Source organism: Misgurnus anguillicaudatus, chromosome 8 (assembly GCF_027580225.2).
Source record: "Misgurnus anguillicaudatus chromosome 8, ASM2758022v2, whole genome shotgun sequence".
NCBI lineage: Eukaryota > Metazoa > Chordata > Actinopteri > Cypriniformes > Cobitidae > Misgurnus > Misgurnus anguillicaudatus.
This window is the reverse complement of record NC_073344.2, coordinates 19,171,593-19,195,098: the sequence shown is the minus strand read 5'-3', so window position 1 is coordinate 19,195,098 and position 23,506 is coordinate 19,171,593. Positions and strand designations below refer to the sequence as shown.

The following is a 23,506-nucleotide window of genomic DNA, read 5'->3' as shown; positions in this document are numbered from 1 at the left end:
GAGGTTACGTCCCCATTTTTCACAAATAACATTTCATTTTGGCAATGGTAGGACGAAGGGAGGGGACGCGCTGGGGTAAAGCAGGCATAGGTCTCTGTCACTGTGCTCTGCTGGGAAAGTAACGACCTGTGTCAGTTACGTGCCATTTTAGAAATGTCTTTTCTGCTGCACTTTACATTGCCAATGTGATATTTATCCAGGCATTAAACTCCCAAATCTCAGACTGACTGAGGAGCAGAGTTAGATGTCACGTAAAGGATTATTCACACATACACACGGGTGGGGTTAAAAATATCACATCTTCCTCTGTGATGGCTATAAAAAACAATTTTGAGGCTGCTTTTTAGTAGTGCTGGGTATTGGCAAGGGCCTCACGATATGATACATATCACAATACATGTTGCATGGTACAATATATCACGGTATGATACAATATGTTGCATGTTGCGATGCTTTGAAAAACTTTTTTTTATCAAAAATGTAAAAAAAATAAAGCTGATTTTTTTTTACTTTTTTAAGCCAAAGTGCTTCCACACGTCGGCTTTGAAAGCTACAGGCGTTTTAAAATTTTCTGCCATTTTCTCACTGCTTCTGAGACATTGGCCGAATGGCCGTATATGACAGACAACTGGACAGCGACAACTACAGGAGCGGCGGAGGAGGTTGTTTGACGCACACAGAGGGATTTGCTAAAAAAAACGATAGTAGAGATTGAAATATCAGCACACTGTCGTGGGAAAAATTTGTCACGATAGATAGCTGTATCAATATTTTTGCACAGCCCTACTTTTTAGGGCGTTTTCACATTAGCACTTTAGGTGCGCACCCGGGTTCGATTGACATCAGAGTTCGGTACATTTGGATGATGTGAACGCTGTCTTCCGAATATGTGTGCGCACCCGCGAAACGTACTCGAGTCCGCATAAAAAGGGTGGTCTGGGGTCCGGTTCATGTGAACTCCAGATCGGTTCGCTGCTGATGTGAGCGCAGTCGTACCAAATCGCGAAAGTGAACCGCTGTTCACGTATTATATGGAATGTCCCACCAAAATAGATGTATGTGTTTGTGTGCGTGCACTTACCTTGACAACAAAATGCATAGAATGCTTGCTTGACTTTTGTTCTTATTTTTTTAAACCTTTGATTTTGTTTTCAAAGAAATAATACAGAAACGCACTTGCGTCTGTCTGCCGCAAATATACTAAAGTCATTTCGATGACAACGGGCTGTCCGCCGACGTCAATTTTTGCGGAGGCATTCAGAAATCATCTCTCTGCTTGCAGTTCGTCAATCATGCTTGTCGTCTTCTCGTTTACAGCGGTTGCCAAGCAACATGAGAACGCGCCGGATGCAGCTTGATGATGCTAGTGTACCGCGGTTCGGATGCAAAAATAATATGTGAACACAGTCCATGGGGGGCATGGGGAGGGGGGAGCAATCAAACTCGGGTTCGGACCAGGCAATCGCACCAAATGTGAAACCGCCCTTAGTCATTTTGTGCATTTGATAACACTTTGCAATAAGATTTTATTCATTAACATTCATTGATGCATTAGACGACATGACCTAACAATAAACAGCATATTTTATTGCATTTATTCATATTAAATGCAGTTGTTTATTTTTTATTCATTAATTAATATAAACAGTATTGCAGCCACTGTTAGAAATTAAAAACTTTTTTTTAGTTTAGCTCTCATCATCAATAATTTATATTTTTACATTTTTAATTTAAATGGTTATCATGGATCACATAAATGAGTTCTTTAACTATTTTAAATGGTTCTTCACTAGCACTATAACCTCACCTCCATGCTTTAATCGTGTTTTTGCTAAACTCAGGAAGGAGTATTTCCGTGTTAAGTGGCATGAATTTCAACAAAGTTGATTAAAGTCAGTGTCCTCCGTAAAACGGGCCGACACTTCCTCTGCCACGTTCCCTGGGCTATTTGTCATAATAAATAAAGATTTCTAGCAGTGTAATTAATCTTTAATTAATTCTTGGCCCTTGTGTCCAGAGACTTGAGCAAGAATCAGTAGAGCCTGAGGAAAAGTGTAACTACTGTCAAATACTATTTGTCTTTTTTCCTTTTTAAGTAAAAGTAAGGGATAGGGTACATCCATTTGTTATTGCAAAATAAATCTAGACAGGTTTTTCAGGACCCTGACTGTTTGCCACGAGTAAATTTTGTAAGAATTTCACGTTGGCTTGAGAAGAGATAACAGAGATATATTAAAACTATAAGCAGGGCGGGTCGCATATATTAAAATGATAACTCATAGACTTCCACAAGCGCTGTGTAGCAAACACATCTTTAAAGGATTATACCACTTTCATAAAAATCTAATAATTTACACACCCCCATGTCATCCAGGATGTTTTTGTCTTTTTTTGTTCGGTCGAGAAGAAATTAAGTTTTTTGAGGAAAACATTTCAGGATTTTTCTTCCGTTGACCTTAGTAAACAGTTTAAAGATTTGATGCAGTTTAAAATTGCAGTCTCAATGCAGCTTCAAATTGCTCTTAACAACCCCAATCGAGGCATAAGGGTCTTATCTAGAAAAAGAAGTACATAGAAAAAGTTTAACCACAACTTCTCGTCTTTTCACTAGCCTTGTGATGCGCCAGCATGACCTTACGTATTACGTAATCATGACGTATGTACAATTACTGATCACGTTTACAAGTGTGGGGAAAGAGGACCGTTACGACATTGTTGGATGTGAAATTATACTAGTTAATGTCTTTGTGTCCATTTATTGTTTAAAATGGCCTGCAAGTGTGCGTTTCACATATGTAACGTGTGACCTTTCGATGTGATTACGTAATACGTAAGGTTACACTGGCATCACGGCGTGTAACACGGCTAGTGCAAGACGAAAGTTAGGGTTGAAAAGTACAGATTTTTTCTTTTTGCGAAAACGACGATTGTTTTCCTAGATCCTTATGCCTCTGTTGGGATCGTTTAGAGCACTTTGAAGCTACATTGAAACTGCAATTTTAAGCTGCATTGAAACTGTTGAGGTCCACTGAATTCCACTATATGAAGAAAAATCCTATAATGTTTTCCTCAAACAACTTTAATTTCTTTTCAACTGAAGAAAGAAAGACATTAACATCTTGGATGACATGGGAGTGAGTAAATTATGAAGATTTTTATTTTATGAAAGTGGAGTAATATTTTAATGTTGGATGCGACTAAATGACAACAGCTAATAGAGTAAATTGTATTCAAAGTCTCAGTGAATCGAGTTTACTTTTGTGTTGTGACGTATTTCCTAGTAAAACGGAATATCACACAAGAAAAATAGCGGGCGTGCCTTGTGTTTTCCTTTGTAAATTGATTGGATATAGAAAAGTAGGCATTTCATTCAGAAATGTAACTCACAGCAGACTGACATTTGGAGGGGGCGGAGTTAACAAATGCTCCCACCCAAGCCGTCTTGCTGATGTCATCAGAGAATGATCACCACAAGAAGGCAAAAGTACATTTTTAAATTTTGATTAAAGTTCATGAGTGCACAGAAATAAAAAATATATACATATAAATTGTTTATAATAAAAACTGTAATATTCTATAAAAAAATACTAAAATACTAATTGTCAGTTTTGACTTCATGAGGACTTTAACTTGAAATGTACCTTTAATGGGTTGCACACCATATGGATATAGATTAAATGGGTCGAAATGTAGGTTGATGTTAATTAAAATAAAAGTCTGTCAAATCTAGAACCACTTTGAAAATTAAGATATTCTTTGTGTGTATGTAAAGGGCATCTTTATTATTGAACAGAACACAGCATTTAGAAAATTAAGCTGTTTTTTTACTTCACACGTTTCTTGTGAAAAGTGTCTCCATTATGAAATGATATCATTCCTCACTATAATGTTTTCTCCTAGAGCGCAAAACCCAAGCAGAACCTCATAAACGAGAAACTTTCCTGAAAATGTGTAGCTAACTTTCATAAGCTACTGAATTATTTTGTCTGAGGAGCTACTTTAGATTTGCTTATGGAAATATAATTTGTCGCTTTATGTTGATTTATTTTCTCCAGTGAGGAAAACATAGAAGGTAAAAGGGGAAGGAGAGAGAAAACGTATAGAAAAATATATCCTCTCAGTTTTGTGATGGAGCTTTTTCGCTCCACATGCACCGGAGCTAAACCAGCCTAAATAGTTTATAAGCATGATTTAAGCAAAAGAAGCTCAAGAATTGTAACCTAGTCTCTGAAAACCGAGCTAAAGACTATTTTTCTAAAATAAATTGTCGAAAACTTTGATATCTTTAATAATGACTGAGTGAAATCAGTGATTGAAATCAAACTTTGACGCTCCTAATCTCATAATTAACTAAGATAATGAGACTTATGCCTAAATTTCATAGAGAGGGTGACATTTTAGGCCAAAACGTTATTAAAACAGGATCTTGTCAGTCTCTCTTTATTTTTTTCTCATTCGAATATGTATGAGCAGAAATATAGCAGCTTAAGGGTATTGCCGCCAAGTGAACTGACCTGTTTTAAAGGTACTTGGGTAAAGGTCATAACATTAACCTAAAACCTACTGAGCTGCCTACATGAACAGTATTTAAAGCATTAAAAGGTAGGCAGCAACATTTTACTTTGCTTTTCAAGATGTCTTGTTTCACGCAAACACAAAGGGAGCATTAAATAATGTATTATTTGTAAAGAATGTAATCTCATTCTAGATTGCAGCAATCTCTTGGTTTATAACCTTTGGTCCTGAAAACTCTTCCTCTAAACATATGTAGCTATTTACAATGCATTTGGGAGACACTTTCATACAAAGAAACTTATAGCATATTCAAATATACATTTTTCACAGTATGTTTGTTCCCTTGAGATCAAACCCACAGCCTTTGCGCTGCTGATGCAATGCTCTACCAGCTGAACTGCAGGAACATCTAACATCTTGCCTGCATTTATTTATGCATTTACTTTGTGTGTTTCAATTTGTGATCCGTTTCAGTCATGTTATGATGTAAGTATGATACTTTTTTGAAGGCAGCTGCTTAGTAAACATTATGGTTGGTTTTCAAAACACTTCATGTGGCTCAGTTGATAGAGCTTTGCATTAGCAAAGGTTTGATCTAGAGGTCTTCTTGGGTCCAAAAAAGTGTCTGACCCGAAATGACCAGAATCACTTTTTACCCAAACCCAACTTGCAAAAATATATAAAAATTGTAAAACTTTACTTGAAGGCGTGTTCATAAGACACGTTTCATGAACATGAAGGATATTTTATGCAAGTTTATGACAAATGTCATTAAGTGTCTTTCGCTCAATTATGTCATTTTTAATGCAAAGATGACATTGTTTGAAAAGTCTTTGTTATGACAACTTGACATAAACCAATACATCATAACTTGTCATGACAACTTGACAAACTTTTTGACAGAGTATTAACACTTAATGAAATTTTAATGACAAGTTAAATTTGTACCACTATAGGTGAGGTCAAGAATAATATTCATGACGCTGTTAGGAAACTATTTGACAGAGTATTAACACTTTCTGAAATGTATTGACACATTTTATTTGTATTAATGGTAAAAAGTTGTCAGAAAAATATTCATGACACAATTATAATGGCCTTATGACAGCCAATGTCAAAACCAACCTTGTAAAAGTTTAATGTAATGTTAACCCACAAAGCTATATCCTAAGTTTGATAATTAATCTGCTATGTCATGTTTATGACAGACTTATGACAAATTATGTTGTGTTGGTAATGTCAAGTTGTCATGCCAAGTTATGATGTATTGGTTAATGTCAAGTTGTCATAACAAAGACATCTCAAACAATGTCATCATTGAGTTAATAATGAATGAATGAAACTTAATGAAACACGTGTCATGTCATGATTAAGAAGGTGACATGTCAGTCTTATGAACACCCCTTCAAGTTTTACCAAAATGTATTTTTTTTACTTGTCTTATGTGAGCAAAAGGCACGCAAGCTTTGTCGCATTACACGGTGCGGTACGCTGTAACGATTGTTATTGAACAGAGACGGCACATAAGCAACGCTCCCTCGGCTGCTAAAAGCAAAAAGTACCTGCGTTTGGATGCATTTACATATGAATCGACACTTGATGTAACTTTACGCTGTGAACATTGCTTGAATGTTAAAGGGTTTAACTGGAAAAAGGAAAGTTTGTCAAGATAATCTTTAAAAGTTGGCTTGACAAAGCATTGCATTATGCATGACACAATAAAATGTGCCTTTGGTTTGTCCTAGAAAAAGTTTACAGTATAGTTGAATTATTGGATGGGGCTACTGACGTTTTATTTGTCAGATACAGTATATAGAAATATAAACAAAAAAAAGGAAGACCTAACCCGTGAAAAACTATTAGACCCGAGTCTGACCCGACCCAGTGGCAACCTGATCCGACTGTACCCGAATGTAAACGGCACCGACTTCATTCTGCATCCATGCATGCACCAGTCAGACAGAAAGATACACCATTGGCATCCAATTTGTTTTCTGACGACAGCACGAAGGTAACTGCTAAAATGTGCATTCAAAATTGACTGGCATCTCTGTCTCAACTAAAATTAACCAACCACCAGCCAAACGGGTGATTTTCACGAAATCCAGATTTAGAAGGTGTCAAGCATCAACATTTTTAAAAAGACCTTGAAGCCATTTTTTTTGCACATATAAGATTAAGGTTTGAACTTACTTACCATTTTTTTAGAGAATTTAAAACATATTTCCTATAGAATTATTTACATTTTTTAGATTATCATTATTAAAAAATTATCATTACCGCAACATGATATTACATTAAATATACGCATTTACAAACTCATGTTTCGGTAATGAGACCTAAAAAGTTGTCTAGATACTATGACTAACAAAATTTTAACTTTTATCTGGAGAGAAAAATAAGAACTACTTACCTGGTAGCCATCTTGAGTGTCACAGTCAATTATATCCCTTCCAATAAATTTTTTTGAAAATTGAGGGCTTAAACAATGATTGAAAATTTTTGCGGAGGATGAGAAAATTGGTCTTGGACACATTTATATTCCTTATTATTGTCTCTACATTTACCAACGATCACCAAATACCACGTTTCTTTACTGTAAATGTTTATAGTATAACATGCACTGAAGATTTTTATTATTTAGATTTTTAATTATAAATATTTCGATGTCAACAAACCCAAATCTAGTCATGGACACGTTGCGGTAATGAAAATTTCCCCTCAAATGTGGAAAAAACGGAAAAGGACTCACACATTCACACATGAAAGATTGTTCATTGGGTCGTCTTGGGTCCGTTTGGCAAAAACATCAACTTTAAACTACCTGAGACCCGATACCGCTATTATTATACCCAACATGTGTCCGAGGCAAACGTGAAACCTTTAGACCCGAACCTGCTCGGAGCTTGGGTCGGATCTCGTTTTTTTAAACTAACTGGACCCGTGAAGACCTCTAGTTTGATCCCAGTGAACATGCATTATATGGATAGCTTGAAAGCACTGCAAGTTGCTTTGAATAAATGTGTCTGCCAAATGTGTAGATGTAAATAAAAATCTATCTGAGAATGTAGAATAATTAAAAGGAAATACTTAATTTATAATCTTAATCAGATTAATGCCATGACAAGTCAATAAAATAAAATAATCACACATCTCTCTGGAGATGCTTTAGTCTGGTTAAATAAGACACAAGTCTCAGTAGTCTGTGCCTCGCGCTGTTAAAATTCATCGGATGATGTGAGATATTTACTCAGCAAACTCTTCCGCCCAAATGCCTCTCAGACTTGACAGCTGCGCCGAGCGCACACCTTTTGAGGAGGATGCTTATGTAACATGTCAAAACTATAAACTCTGCCTCCACAAATTCCTATCAACCCCTTCACCTCGGATCTGTTTGTTTGGGCTGATGGCTATTCTGATCGCCCCCATCCCCATGCTTTGGAACTGGAGCACAAACGTAATCTTTTATATCAAAAAATGGAAGGTTGAGATTGTGATGTCTTGTTTGAGGCACGCACGCTTTGTTGCAGCACACGGTGCGGTTGCGCTGTAACGATTGTTATTGAACAGAGACGGCACGTAAGCAACGCTCCCTCGCATGCTAAAAGCAAAAAGTTCCTGCGTTTTACATCTGAATCGACATTTGATTTAACTATACGCTGTGAACATTGCCTGAATGTTAAAGGGCTTAACTGGAAAAAGGAAAGTTTGTCGAGATAAACTTTGAAAGTTGGCTTGACAAAGCATTGCATTATGCATTGCACAATAACAATATGTTGCCTTTTACAGTAGAATTGAATTATTGGATGGGGCTGCTGAGGTTTTATTTGTCAGATGTATAGAAGTCCTCAGGTGTGTTGTTTCTGAGTTCCTATATAATTTGTCAGTAGCTGTTGCTGAATGCAAGCACTTTCACTATCTGCAAATATTGTTTATCCCTTCACCTTTTATCACGCTCAGCTCATGAGATGCTTTCGCACACTTTGCTTCTTGCTGATTGGTTAGGAGATTTTTAAATATGGACCGAAAGCTCACTTGGTGGGGCAGTGCATTAGCAGCGCTAAGGTTGTAGGTTCGACTCCCAGGGAAACACAAATCCCAATTTTATAGCAATTATACGCAATTAAAGCGTTTTTACGCAGTGCATTTTCATTCATACAGGTATGTTGTAGTCGATCTGCTTAGATGTTGGATTTAGAGGTGGGGATTCATTATTCCAAATCAGCCACCTCATAAACTAGCTACGGATTTTTGTAAGACCAGGCTACAAATACTGAAAACGTGAATGCACTGTGTGTAGTCGTCTCAATTTATATCAATAGCTTCATGTGATAAATCTGCTGTAAGTTGTCACTCATTCACAATCTTCCTTTCTGCTGTCGCTCTTGAATATCATTGCTGGATGCATGCGGTATAAAATGAATACATGGTGGTGAAGCTTTGACAGCATGGATGACAAATGCTGTTGGTTTCTGCATGCCACGAAACTTTTGACACAGTCGTTTGAGAACAACGGCAGAGGGGGAAGAATATCAGTCAAAATGTTCTTGTTGTAGTCCTTTAGATATGTTCTAGATCATTAGACTTGACTATGTTGTTGAGTTATGTGTATCACATGCTTACAACCCACTGTGTTGGGTTAAAGTATATGTATAAATCATGTATTTGTCAAGTATGCTGTATGTATAATGAGACCTAGCTCTCTTATATGTAAAGTTTCTCTTATATTGAATATATGCACACTCAGATTGCTTCTATATATTCACATAGATTGCTTCTATGTATAGATAGGGGTGAAGGAAAAATTAATTAGATGCAACATGATGCGGACATGAACGATTCTGAATCGATTCACAAATTTCAAAAATTGTTTTTTAAAGTTAGTTTACAAAAAATAACCTGATGTTATGGAAACCAAAGGGTAAAGTCAAGACAAATGCTTTTGCAAATACAGTAATACTGCCAAAACCAATGCTCCTTAACGTACAGCGGGGAAAATAAGTGTTTACATATCATACTATCATATAAAGAAATCAGAACATTTAAGTATACAAGTTGAGTCATAATAAATAAAGTGAAATGACACAGGGAATAAGTATTGAACACATGAAGAGAACAAGGTAAAATGCTTACTGATAAAAATGCTGATGTGTCAAATACTTATTCTCCCCGCTGTAGGTGTATAATGATGACGATCAGACTACCACTACTGTATATTATATGTGGTGTATAAAGACCTTACATGATAAACTGCATTTTTTTAGTACCTTTGAGTCGTTTTTATCAACGCTATCTCACGACAACTCGTACATATTTTACAAGTTGGCTAATTCGTATTAATTCATACGATCACATTCGTAAGTTTTGGTACGATTTGCCTTGACCCCTGTGACGTTGCGGGTAGGTGCGGGGTTAGGTTCGTTGTTGTTGTTTTTTCATGAGAATCTTACGATTTTGCATGATTAACTTCGTATGAATTAATACGAATTAGCCAACTCGTAAAATAAGTACGATTTCTCGTAAGATCAGGCTGGTTTTTATCTACATACACCTTGGGTCTCTTTACATGGAAGTCGTCATTTTGCCCCGCCATGTTTTAGGGGTGTAAATCGGACAGTTTGTTAAGATAAGACACAATATCGACTTTCTCCACCAGCGACGCAATACTTGCCGAAACATCAAATGCTTCTTCAAAGCAATTACGATTCAATACGATTTAATAATTTGTTGATATTTTTATATTATATGCCTTTTTAAACACACATTTTTTATAACTTACAAATGCAACAAAAATTTAACATTTACAACAACAAACTAACAAAAAATACATGAAAAAAAGAATGCCAGATGTAGAATTAATGTCGTGTTTAAATACTTAAATTTTTACTTGTTTTAATGTCTGACAGCAGAAACAGAGCCAATGTCAATGTGGTGTTGGATAGCTCAGTGGTAGAGCAATGTGTTTGAACCCAGGTTACACATGTTGAACAAATGTATACCTTGTAATAAGTGCAAATGCAACGTAATAACATCACAGATATGTTTATTAAGATGTCAAGAATCGATTCTGAATCAAATCGGGACCTTAAGTATTGATTCTAAATCGAATCATGAGGATCCAAACGATTCCGACCCTTGGATAGTCTCCAAAATAGTGAACAAACACTATAAAAATCCATCGCTTGGTTCACCAACCTTGGGTTATTGTCTCAACATACGCTTTCCTTCTACTAAAATTGTCATTTTTCTTCTTTGGGCATTGTCTTACTTGATTTTTCAATTCTTGATTTTTATTCTGTTCCTTCAATATGAGCTTTTAGGTCACAGGAATCATAACTCCCTCACCACAATGTTGTGACACACAGAGCTTTCAAATTCCCTTGAAAAAGACGGATAATAGCTTTCCACACCGCTTTCAGAAATAACATTGTGCCGCGGTCATGTGGCTGTCTCAGCGACTGTCACAACGACTCAAATCTTTACAGCTAGACGCTGTATCTGGACTCTTCTAGGGAGTGAATGTACATCGAGAGAGAGAGAGAGAGGCCAGGAAAGCGATCAAAAAATTGAGCGATGCAGCTGTCTTTGTGCTGTCGACGAGCTCTTGTTCAATCCATTCTGCAGCAGCTGCTTGTCTAAAGTCTTTTTACCTCACAGATTCAGCAAAATCAACCCGGAGTGCTTCTGGAGACATTAGCCAACGTTCTGGAGCTAAAAATGGCTCATTCGAGTCTCATAATCATTGATGTCTAATAGATGCATGTGTGACAGACTCCATCAGCTGAATCAATGGGGGGAAATGGAGCACAGCTGAGAAAATAAGCCTTCATTTGAGTTAGGTTTCGAGTTGGTAGCCAAATCAGGAAAAATGCCATCTGCTCCTAAACGGCGTGTAAAAGTTGAACCAATGTAGATGAATGCCACGCTTGAGTGGGCGAAAGGTTTAAGTCATACGTTATCTAAAAATTACCATGTATGATGGATGTCTAGTTAAATACGACGCTTGTTATTTATCATATTAATTGACTACATGTTTCATAGTCAATGACAAAGTATATCACTTTAGATTATACATTAGATAATAACCTACTTTTAGTACACAATTACATTTGCAATAATACTGTATATATAAATGATTTGGATGACCCCCCCAATAATATCACCCCGACCCCATGTTAAAGGGACACTCCACTTTTTTTTTTAAATATAATCATTTTCCAGCTCTCTCAGAGTTAAACATTTTATTTTTTTTGCCTTTTTTGGGTCCATTCAGCTGATCTCCGGGGCTGGCGGTGCCACTTTTGGCGTGACTTAGCATAATCCGTTGAATCTGATTGGACCAGTAGCATCGCACTAAAAATAACCAGGGAGTTTGGATATTTTTCCTATTTAAAACTTGACTCTTGACTGTAGTTACATCGTGTACTAAGACCGACAGAAAATTAAAAGTTGCGATTTTCTACACTGTAAAAAGATTGACTGTAAATTCACAGTAAATTACTGGCAACCAGTTGCATTACTTTCACAGGAAGGTACAGTATGTAACTTCACAGTAAATTACTGTCATGCAGGTACTGTACTTTCACAGTATGTTACTGTGTCATTTTTACAGTAGATACTTGTGAAATGACAGCTGTATACCGTGATCTTACAGTAGTTAGTCCTCCATATTACTGTGATTTAGCAGTATGTTACTGTAATATTACGTTATTTTACTGTGAAATTACAAGTAATGTATTTTAGATTACTGTGATATAGCAGCATTATCCCATAGAATAAATGTATTTAGTCATTAAGTTACAGTTCATGGACTGCTATTTAGCAGTAGTCTGCTGTAGAATTACAGTGTTCACTGTAATGTTACTGGCTATATCAATATATTAAAATTAAAAAGATGTTAAATTCAAATAAACACAAAAACAATCGATTTCATACTTTTATTTTGTACATAACATATTATTACATATTATTATTACATATTATTCATTGACTATCTCAGATAGTATAAATAACATCAGAATAATAACTACACAGAATAATATTTCCTTTCGTGCATTGGAACACTGCTTACACTCTACAGCAGGGGTGGTCATTCCAGGTCCCTGAAGGCCACTGTCCTGCAAAGCCCAGCTCCAACCCCAATCAAACACACCTGAAAATCTCAATCAAAGGCTTCAGTATGACTTGGAAATGACATTGAGGTGTGTTTGATTAGGGTTGGAGCTAAACTTTGCAGGACAGTGGCCCTCAAAGACCAGGAATGCCCACCCCGCTCTACACTGTAAAAAACGGAACTTACATTTTTCAATTTAATCAACTTGAATTTACAATTCATTTAACTCTCTTGACTAATGAAGAGTTGCTATAAATTATAAAATTAAAGTAGTTAGCTTAAGTTATTTCAACTTTATTTTTTATAATCAATAGCAACTCCTCACCAGTCAAGAAAGTTGAAATAAACCGCAATTTAGAGCTAATTAAACCTAAAAAATAAGTGCAACAAATATTTTATTTTTACAATGTAGACTGACATTCACTAATTTCTTCATGTATCTTTATGTAACAGACACAATATAGAACAGGGGTCTCCAACCTTTTTGTGAGCAAGGACTACCACAATGGATAAAACATTCTGGAGGGCTAACTTTTGATATAGTCTAATCAAAACTTTTTTTGTTTTACTTGTTGATTTTATTTCATTGTACTTTTTGATATGTTTTTGTATTGTTTAAAATTGTAACATATGTAAACCAAGCCAAGTCAATATAAAAAATATGTAATCAACAAATATTACAATTGAGACTATTAATAGAATGTGATTTGGTGGGCACCTCACAGACTCTGTGCGGGCTACCTGCTGCCCATGGGCACCACGTTGGAGACTCCTGATATAGAACATTGTAAGAGTACAAAGTGTACAATCGCCTCTAGCTAAACAAAGAACTAGTATTTGTGACACACTAGACTGACATCCATTCAAGTCATAAGTTTTCTAATCAGTGTACAGACTTGCAGCTTGTTGTTTCTGTCCTTTCTGCCTGTCTGTCTCCGAATTAATGCCCAAGAAGCACCTATAAACAAAAAGGAAGAGAGAAAAGCTGTTAGTTTTTTTCAAGTGGGATGCAGTACAGAGCAAACTAAAGTAAAGATTGATTGATTGATTGATTGATATACGTTTCTTAACAAACATATGTGTTAATAGCCAATTTCTTTTTCAATCGGGGGGTGGTCTTCACAACGTCAAGTAATAGGGGATTATCATGCTTCCGTGTTTTTTGGGCGGGACTTGTCAACTTTGTGCATGTCCACTTCTGGTGCAGTTAGGTTAGGTATATAACATCCTGTTAGGCAGTGGTAAAATGTAAGGCCGCTGACACACTGGCGCGCTACAGCTGCAGTAGGTGACATAGAGGGATGTCGCCGACAGACCAGGCATAAATATAATGCCTACTGATAAAGGACACCGTTAACAGGTGCAATATTTGAAAATCGATATATATATATAAATTTAAATTACACTTATATCTAAATTTATGTCAATCTATAGACTTTCAAACATCAAAATGTCATTAATTATTATGTATTTGTGTACAAAATTAAATTTAAACATATTTTCCTATTCTATTTTGCCTGGAAACGCTTCCAACAGGCTTGCGTGTCACATGAAAAAAGGCGTCGGTTCTATTTCTAGCATGCACTCGTTTTCCGCACAGCTCGAGCCGCGCCTGAGACGCACATCTCAAGCAGGCACTCTGCAAGCTCTAACCTGTTAACATGGGAGCCGAATTAAAAACGGACACACCACACAGCTGAGACGCTTACGCCACGCATTCAGTGTGTCACCGGCCTAAGTTAATGAAGTATTTTATTTTAAGTAAATTTTCCATGTATTTGTACTTTACTTAAAGGAATAGTCTACTCATTTTCAATATTACAATATGTTATTACCTTAACTAAGAATTGTTGATACATCCCTCTATCATCTGTGTGCGTGCACGTAAGCGCTGGAGCGCGCTGCTTAACTTCAATAGCATTTAGCTTAGCCCCATTCATTCAATGCTACCATTTAGAGATAAAGTTAGAAGTGACCAAACACATCAACGTTTTTCCTATTTAAGACGAGTAGTTATATGAGCAAGTTTGGTGGTACAAAATAAAACTTTTCTAAGCGGATTTAAAAGAGGAACTATATTGTATGGCGTAATAGCACTTTTGGGAGTGCTTCGACTCGGCGCAGTAACACTCTCCCTCTCCCATGATGGGGCTGTTTACGCTTGGCGTTAACATGTGTTTTCGTCGGTCGGATCACAAGTGGATGACGTTAATGCCAGGTGTAAATGGTGTTCAAAACGTTTTGAGCTCGTCCACTTTCGACCACTTTCAACCACATCCAGAGGTGGTCGAAACCACTTTCGAGCGGATCACTTTGGAGTTGCGGAACGCACATGTGGTTGAATGCGTTCGAACAGCCACACGCCACCGCCTTCTCTCTGCCCATTTATCTAATCTGAGGTATTAAACACAAGTTTTACGTCTTTTTTTACTTCTGGCGTGAACATTCGGTGAACAGCGCTATTTTTAGCCTTTCACTGATAAAACTAAGCGGCTGATCTCCGTGGTTTCGTTTTGAAAGCATGTGAAAGTTGTGCGATCCTATTTCATCAACTGCGCTGAAAATTCAAAGAAAGCTCTTACATACTCATGTACAAAACACTGTGCAGCATGTTTACTTGCTAAATAAGCACTGCACTCCGACATAATACTAGTTTGTGTCCATTTAAACTCATAATTACTCCCGCTCGGGTTTGAATGACAGCAGAGAGATCGCCCACCGTCTGACAGACCACCCCCTCATAGTATTCAGCACAGAAGCGGTCGAAAGTGGACAAAAGAGACGAATTTAAATACCAGGTGTAAACGTAATGTGTCTCTCTCGTCCACTTGTGATCCGATCGATGAAAACACATCTTAATACCAAGTGTAAACAGCCCCTATGAGAGGGAGAAGGGGAGCAGATTTTTCAGGCGAGTTGAAGTACTCCCAAAAGTGCTATTACGCCATACAATATAGTTCCTCTTTTAAATCCCCTTAGAAAAGCGCTACGTTTTATTTTGTACCACCAAACTTTTTCGTATAACTACTCGTCTTAAATAGGAAAAACGTTGATGTGTTTGGTCACTTCTAACTTTATCTCTGAGTGGTACCATTGAATGAATGGGGCTAAGCTAAATGCTATCGAAGTGTAGCAGCACGCTCCAGCGCTTATGTGCACGCACTAAGATGATAGAGGGATGTATCAACAATTCTTAGTTAAGGTAATAACATATTTTAATATTGAAAATGAGTAGACTATTCCTTTAACAGCGCGTCAGTTCTACACGGACAGCAAGCACTGTGACTGGTCAACTAGAACCTTTCCTGTCTGGTAAAAAAAACTGTGTCATAGGTATTTCTGTTAGCGCCAGTGAGAACAAAGATGGGCCAAGTTGAGGAGTGTTTATTTACTTCCATCATTGCTGGTCTTCTCAAAATATACACAAGTTGCTGTTCTTCTTCGTTTGTGGGTTAACTGGGCAAGCTGCTTCTTCTTTGGGTTGAGCTTCTACTGTGGTTACACGCGTGGATACTGACTACCAGCGGTCTGCATGTGTATTTGCATGTTGACGCAGGCGACTACGCAGAAGTGCATACGAAAACCGACATGTTACCTACACCAATGCGGCTAAGCTGTAGGACCTACACACAACTATAATGAACCCTTTACGCACAACTATTACACTCTTATATTTTACGTCTAGCTGGTGCAACCGGACCCAGAAGACTAGAAAGGCAATATACAAGTACAGTGCATTTACCCAAAAATAATAGACTTAGGGGTGGTTTCCCGGACAAGGATTAGACTAGTCCTAGACTAAAACAAATGTAAGAGCTGTCCAAACTCAAAACAACTTGCACTGACATATCTTAAAATACATCAGTGCCCTTTGTTTTGCCTCAAAATGCACATAAGCAATGTTTTTAGTAAGACATGTTTGTTAAAACTAGTTATGTTTCCCAATTAAACTCAGGTCTAGTCTTGGCTTAAGCTAATCCCTGTCCGGGAAACCGCCCCTAAATGCTAATTTAAGGGTAAAATATATATTTACATTAAAGGAACACGCTCACATTTTGGGAATTTAGCTTATTTACTGTATCCCCCAGGTGAAAAAGAAGTACACTTCCATAGTGTACTTAAAGTGCTCTATTTTCGTGCACTAATTTTGTACTTAATATACTAAAAAAATTTCTCTAGTACTTAAGATAATCTTAAGAACATCTTATTGCGCTTTTCCATTGCATAGTACCCCACGGTTTAGTTTAGTTTGGGTCGGGTCAGCTCACCTCACTTTGGCATGGTTAGCTTTTCAATCGAGTTTAGTATCACTTCGCAGTGGGAGGGATAATAGGCGTGTCGTTATATTTGCGCTGCATACTGCTGTGACATCATACAAGTAAGAGCGTTGTTGTACATTCCCATACATCATTTATTTCTTAGTCCGCCACAAAATTAAAATTGGCCACCACAAATAGATGTTTACACATCGCGTTTATCACTACCTCTGTCTCATATGACAGTTTCTGTTCAAACACCAGTGGCGTCAGCCGACGGTGCTCCGCTGAGCCTCATATAGTTGCATTTAAGCATCTATGCGAACGTGCGCGTTGCGAATGGTCCGCCACAAACTGCAAGATTGAAAAAACTGTTATGGTGTCCCTGATTCTGTGGATGTTTTTATCGATAAAAGGGCACTTAGCAGAACTTAGCAGAGTACAGAAGACAACATGTTTGCTCGAGACAGCGCAAGCTAGCACACTGAGGTAAAGCTAAACTTTACATATAGTGATGACGCTGTAGTGACGATTCTGTCAGACCAATCACTGATCTACTGTGTTTTCACGTCACGTTTGGTATCAGCTCGGGTCGCTTGGAACCCCAACCGAGGTGGTACGAAAAAAGTATCGGGTACCATTTTGTGCACCTAATGGAAAAGCTCCCAAAAGTAAGCTGACCCGACCCAAACTAAACCAAACCGTGGGGTACTATGCAATGGAAAAGCGCCATAAGTGTACTTCACTGTGCTATTTTGAGACACCATAAATATGAACTAAAATGTATTTTAAAAATGTATTTAGGTACCACTTGTAGTAAACTTCAACAGATCTTTGTATGAAAGTTGGGTTCAAGTTTAATACAGGTGTTAAACAAATTCATTTTTAATACAGAGATAGTATGTTAAAAGTGCATTTCAGTTTAAATTCATGGCGTCTCAAAACAGCACAGCGAAGCACACTTAGATACTCTCAAGAACATCCTAAAAAGTACTATAAACGAACTTTTAGTAGGTACAAAATTAGTGTGCGAAAATAGAGCACTTTAAGTATATTATGAAAGTGTACTACTTTTTCACCTGGGCCAGAGTTAGATAAGTCCATACATATCTTTCCCATCTCCGTGCGTGCTGTAACTATGCCTGACGCAGCCCCCGCTAGCTTAGCACAAAGACTGGAAGTGAATGGCTCCAGCTAGCACACTGCTCCCAATAAGTGACAAAATAACGAGAACATTTTCCTCTTTATCTGTTGTGATTTGTATAGTAACACCGTGTACAAACAACAAGGTCACATGAGACACAGCCACCCCCCAACAGTATACATACTGAGAACTACACTCCCAGAAGGCAAAGCACCGCCACTTGGGCGGTGTGATTTGCTCGCAGCACCCGAGAAGCCCCCTGGTGAGGAGCAGAAAGTTTGGTCAGAGTCGTGCAAATCACTCCGCCCAAGTAGCAGTGCTTCACCTTCTGAGAATATAGTTCCCAGTATGTATACTGTTAAAAGATCGCTGTGTCTCATATGACCTTGTTAATTGTACACGGTGTGCTTATACAAATAAATAGGAAATTGTTCACGTTAACTTACTTTGTCAATTATAGGGAGCAGTTTGCTAGCTGGGGCCATTCACTTCCAGTCTTTGTGCTAAGCTAAGCTAGCGGGGGCTGCGTTAGACAGAGTTACAGCACGCACGGAGAAGAAAAAGGTATGTATGGACTTCTCTAACTCTGGGGGATACGGTGAATAAGCTAAATTCCCAAAATGTGTGCATGTTCCTTTAACATTAAGCACAATGGTATCATTGGGCTCGTTGAAGTTTGCCATCAGAAAGAGAAGAATGAATGCAGCCTAGACAAAACATCTTTACCCCGTTGATGATAGTAGACTCCTTGGACGAACTTCAGAATGTTATTGTAGTTGTTATCCAGGGCTTCTCGAAACTTCACTCTTCTGAGTGATGTCCCCATCCTTGTGAAGTGTGGAAAAAATACCTGGAAACAATGAAGAAGGCTTCACTTTTCATGTTGTATACGTTAATGCAGGTTCACACACATGAAAGTTACTAAGCACTACTGAACAATATATACAGATTAGTTAAAATGTGAAACTATAGGGCAGGACAACTAGGGTGTCAACCTTAAAATGAACTGTGTGTGTAGTTAGAAATCTCACCACCATAGTCAGTTCTGCTCATAAATACAAACACCATCACAAGATAATGATTAAAACGTATGAATTACCTACAGCTGGAAATCACATTAACGTTCGTGTAAGTTACTTGCAAAAACACAGATGACTCAGTGAAAAGTTGAAATGTTTTTAAATCAATGCGGTGCGGACGCGCCGGAAAAAACGAGCAGATGGCAATGAGTCGGCGGTGCTCTGGCGGCAGTAAGCGTCATAAAGGGCGTAATCGCAAACAGGTCTGACGGCGAACCGCCGCGGCAGCCGCTTTTGCATAAATTAAGCAGTCGGTCCGCCGGCTGCATGCTGGCGGCATCTCGCAACAAATGAGAGTGACGTATTCGGCGGCAAAAGTTTCATCCCCGCCAGCGGAACGCACCATAAAGAAGCCATGCGGATATTTTTTGCTATCATGCGTCGCTTCGCCTATATTTGAAATAACGAACTTGAGCGCGCAAAAGACGCGATATGAATCACCCCTTAAAATGTCTTAAAACATTGACATACGCACTTAGTTTATTTTTAAGGTAACGCGGCAGATAACCGCTGCTCCGTATCTCTCTCACACACCTCTATGTTAACGTTAAGTTATATTTTGAAATGAATTTACGTCTGCCCTAATCCACGACACCATGACCTGGTTTCACTGAAACCGGGCATATAAATTAAGTTAATTTTTCTATCTGATAATAACGGCCATAATGTTCGTATAAGCCACAGTTTACCTCATAACTTTACTCCCCAGTGGATACCGCAGAAAGATGCTGTGTAGGAAGAAAAAGAGAGAAAGCTGTTAGCTTAGCACTAAGAAAAGCTCAAGTTAACAAATAATGTTTTATTTTTAATAAAGCTCCTAAAAGGTCTCACAGTAACACTACCAACATCTGTTCATTGCTTTATTTTTAAATTCAGCGGTTCAACCCACGCGAAACCTACAAATAACGACATTTGGATAATACTCCATGCACTATGACATATATTTTGAAAATAAATCAATCATTTATTTGACAATATTTGACATTTTAACACTTACCACAGAATCCGTTGGATGAGACCGCAGAGATGAGAGAACCCAAACAGATAGCGCGCGTCGGAACTTACAGCCGTTCCCTGTGATTTCGCCGATGGCATTATTTTCACAATAAAAGTCTGAATACTGTACTATATTGTGAAATGTCACAGCTAAAGCCTGTGACATGCTAATAATGTAATTTACTGTGAAATATCACAGTTACATCTTGTGAAATCCCGGAAATTTTTTACAGTGTAGGCAGATATGACTAGGAACTATACTCTCATTCTGGCGTAATAATCAAGGACTTTGCTGCTGTAACATGGTTGCAGGAGGCGCAATGATATTACGCAGCAGCCTAAATAGTCCCCTTAGTAACTTTCAATGGCAGGGGACTATTTTCGGGCACTGCGTAATATCATTGCGCCTCCTGCAGCCATGTTACAGCAGCAAAGTCCTTGATTATTGCGCCAGAATGAGAGTATAGTTCCTAGCCATATCTGCCTAGAAAATCACAACTTTTAATTTTCTGTCGGTTTTACTGCACGATGTAACTACAGAAACTACAGGAAAAATATTCAAACTCTTTGGTAATTTTTTAGCACAATGCTAATGGTTTAATCAGATTCAATGGATTATGCTAAGCTATGCTAAAAGTGGTATGCTACGTGTTATGCTTAGCTATGCTAAAAGATCAACTGAATGGATTCCAAAACAGTAAAAATAAAATGTTAGCTGGAAAATGAGCATATTTTCAAAAAAAGTGAAGTGTCTCTTTAAAGACTCATGCTCTAGTGTCATCTATTTTTTATTTTTTGGTTGGTTTTGTTTGCTTGTTTAGTTTTTTGTGTGTTTGTCCTTGCTGCGTTTTGGTGAACACTTTGTCAGGGGCGAGTCGGGAACGATGACAAAGCTCTGCTATTTCTCACCCATAGCAAAGCCAAAGAGAAGGACAGGGATAAGACAAAAAGAGAAATAGAGGATAAAGAAGTTATGAAAACTCTATTTAAAAAGAAAAGAGAAATTGACAGTTCAAAATGGGAAATAATGTACTCAGAAAACGATGGGTCTTCATCCTAACAAATTCTCTGTCCTCCCCTGGCAGGATTATTATATTACCTTTTTTTATTGGTAGGAAAAAATTGTGGTATAAGCCAAGGCACAGAAAGAGAGAGAGATAGAGAGCACATCAGAGCATCTGTTTGATAGCAGTGCTCTTTTAGCTCAGACTGTTCTTTTGAACTTTCAAAATCCAAGAAATGAAGCCGAAAATGAGAAGAGCCCAGATTTGTGTCCTGCTGAGGCCAGGGATCAAGAAAATGTGCTGAAGAAAATGAAAATGTACCTTTGCTGGTCATTTTGACCCCATGTCTAATGCACAATATGCTAGTTGTTTACTCTACCTGTTTGCTGTCTGCCATTGTTTGTGATGTTAACACATCTGTGGTAAACACTGTCAAGTGGTAGGGGAGAGCGGGGCACAACCTAACGCTTTTTGGTTTTGGCTCAATTATTCAAAAAATATTTGAGTTTGACTAATTATATTTTTACACCCGCAACACACACATCTCTGCTACAAATGAACATTTGAAGTTTGTTTCTAGTACTTACTATTCATGGAGAATTACACCAAACGTGACAGAAGTGCAAACTTACCCCATAGGTGGGGGTTAATTGTAACACTTGCTAAAAATTAAGTTTGAAGGCAACTATTTCAATAAGTATTTTGTCTATATACTTGAAGTGGAAATTGTTTATATATTTGTCTTTAATAGACAGTATCCACACTGTATTCATTCATCCAGCCCTTTTCTAACAATAGTTCAACTATAAATGAATACAAATGTCTAAATATGTGAGAAAAAGCAGCACAATTATGACAAAACATTTTTTTTATATGTGACCCAGTCTGTAATAATCATATTACAGTTTCAAAATCAAATTCTGAGATAATGAGCATCAAATTCTGATTTTAGCCATTCATTTCATTATGATTTCAATCTTTGACTTATTCAATCAATAATAAAGATATGAACAAAAATAAATTTGACACACGATTTTTGATAAGACAGGCACAATTATTTTGTTGGGAGCCAGCAATCATTCGTGTGTAGCCTATTTAAAACAACGGCAAAAATTACGCTAATTAGCAGTTTTCATATCGTAAGTGCTGAGGGGTTAGTTGTAACACCCCGCTGGGTCAAAATATTTTCAAGTTCCACAGAAGAAAGAGTCGTATTTTGAATGACATGAATAAATGTTTTTTTTTTTTTTTTGGAGTGAACTGTACCTTTAAGGTTTTAAGGTCATGCCACCAGGCTGTTGTTGGCTGAAATGGGAATGTTTTATTTTGTAAGGGTGACACATAAGGGTGTCATTTTAATGTCCCTGTCTTTAGCAACACACTGTTATCATGAGCTTGAACATGATCTGACAGCATCATAATGTATCAGATGGACGTGCTTTTCCTCAGTTTCTGCCTAAAGAAGAAATAAAGCATGTTTTAAAATGAAGCATGCTGAGATGAGACACCGGTTCTCCCATGTATAAAATGAAACAGCGATCTCCACGGCACATTGAGTCATTGGGACATAAAAATGCCGCCAATATCTGGTCCTCATGTCAACAATGTTATAATTCCCGTCGTATGGTTGTCAAAATGAATTTAGGGTGATGTGATATTTGAGCTTTTGGTGATTGGTAAATCCGGCTTACTTCAGGACTTCTGATAGAACACCTGTCTTTCCACCCCAAAGGTTATGACACATAACAGGTCACAGTGTGTTTATGAGGAGATTATAGAGCTTTATGGACCGGCACTAACAACATGCCATAGGGGTGAGAGAGGGAGATTATACAGTAGGAAAGGCTTTAGTGCTTTATGTCATCTGTCTGCAGTTATTCTTCTCTTAAAGATTTATCATACAGTATACTTTTTAAAAATCATTTTCCTGCGGTCCTTTTTTGCACTGATAATTTAAAAGTTATACAAGTCCAAGACTGTTTCCAAGACTTGTTATACAAGTCCAAGACTTTTGTGTTTTCCTGTTTGAATTTTATGGTACTTTAAAACATATGAATTAATGAAATTGAAACTAAAGCCACCTTTCCACTGTACACAACATTTGAACACAACTGATGGAGTTTGCCACCTACTGGCAGTCGTATTGAAATTTCAGTTTAATCGTAAATCCATGCCAACATGGGAGAGAAGCTCATTCCAGCCCAAGAGCCTATGTACAAGTGAACCACTGGTGGATGCCAATTCACTCCCTTGCAACCAAACAAAGGTGGCCTAGCAACCGTTTAGCAAGACCTATATCTCTGCAGCAGAATGTCGTAGATACACCTCATGTCTGTGTTTCTGTCGCCTGAGCATAAATAATGTAAAAACACTTTAATGGGCTTTGTCATCTAAACCAA

The 23,506-nt window shown here is 37.6% G+C and overlaps 1 protein-coding gene and 1 long non-coding RNA gene across 2 annotated transcripts in view; one reads left to right on the top strand and one right to left on the bottom strand.

The window, feature by feature from the left end:
• The window catches only part of magi3b (membrane associated guanylate kinase, WW and PDZ domain containing 3b), a 161,792-nt gene that overhangs the window by 73,391 nt on the left and 64,895 nt on the right, over positions 1-23,506 (top strand). The gene's annotated exons all lie outside the window — the stretch shown is intronic.
• LOC141365710 (uncharacterized) lies at positions 12,439-20,075 on the bottom strand. Its single transcript, XR_012370761.1, has 3 exons — positions 19,797-20,075; positions 18,755-18,878; positions 12,439-13,586 (listed from the first exon to the last, which is right to left on the bottom strand). It is a non-coding gene; the product is annotated as an uncharacterized lncRNA (long non-coding RNA).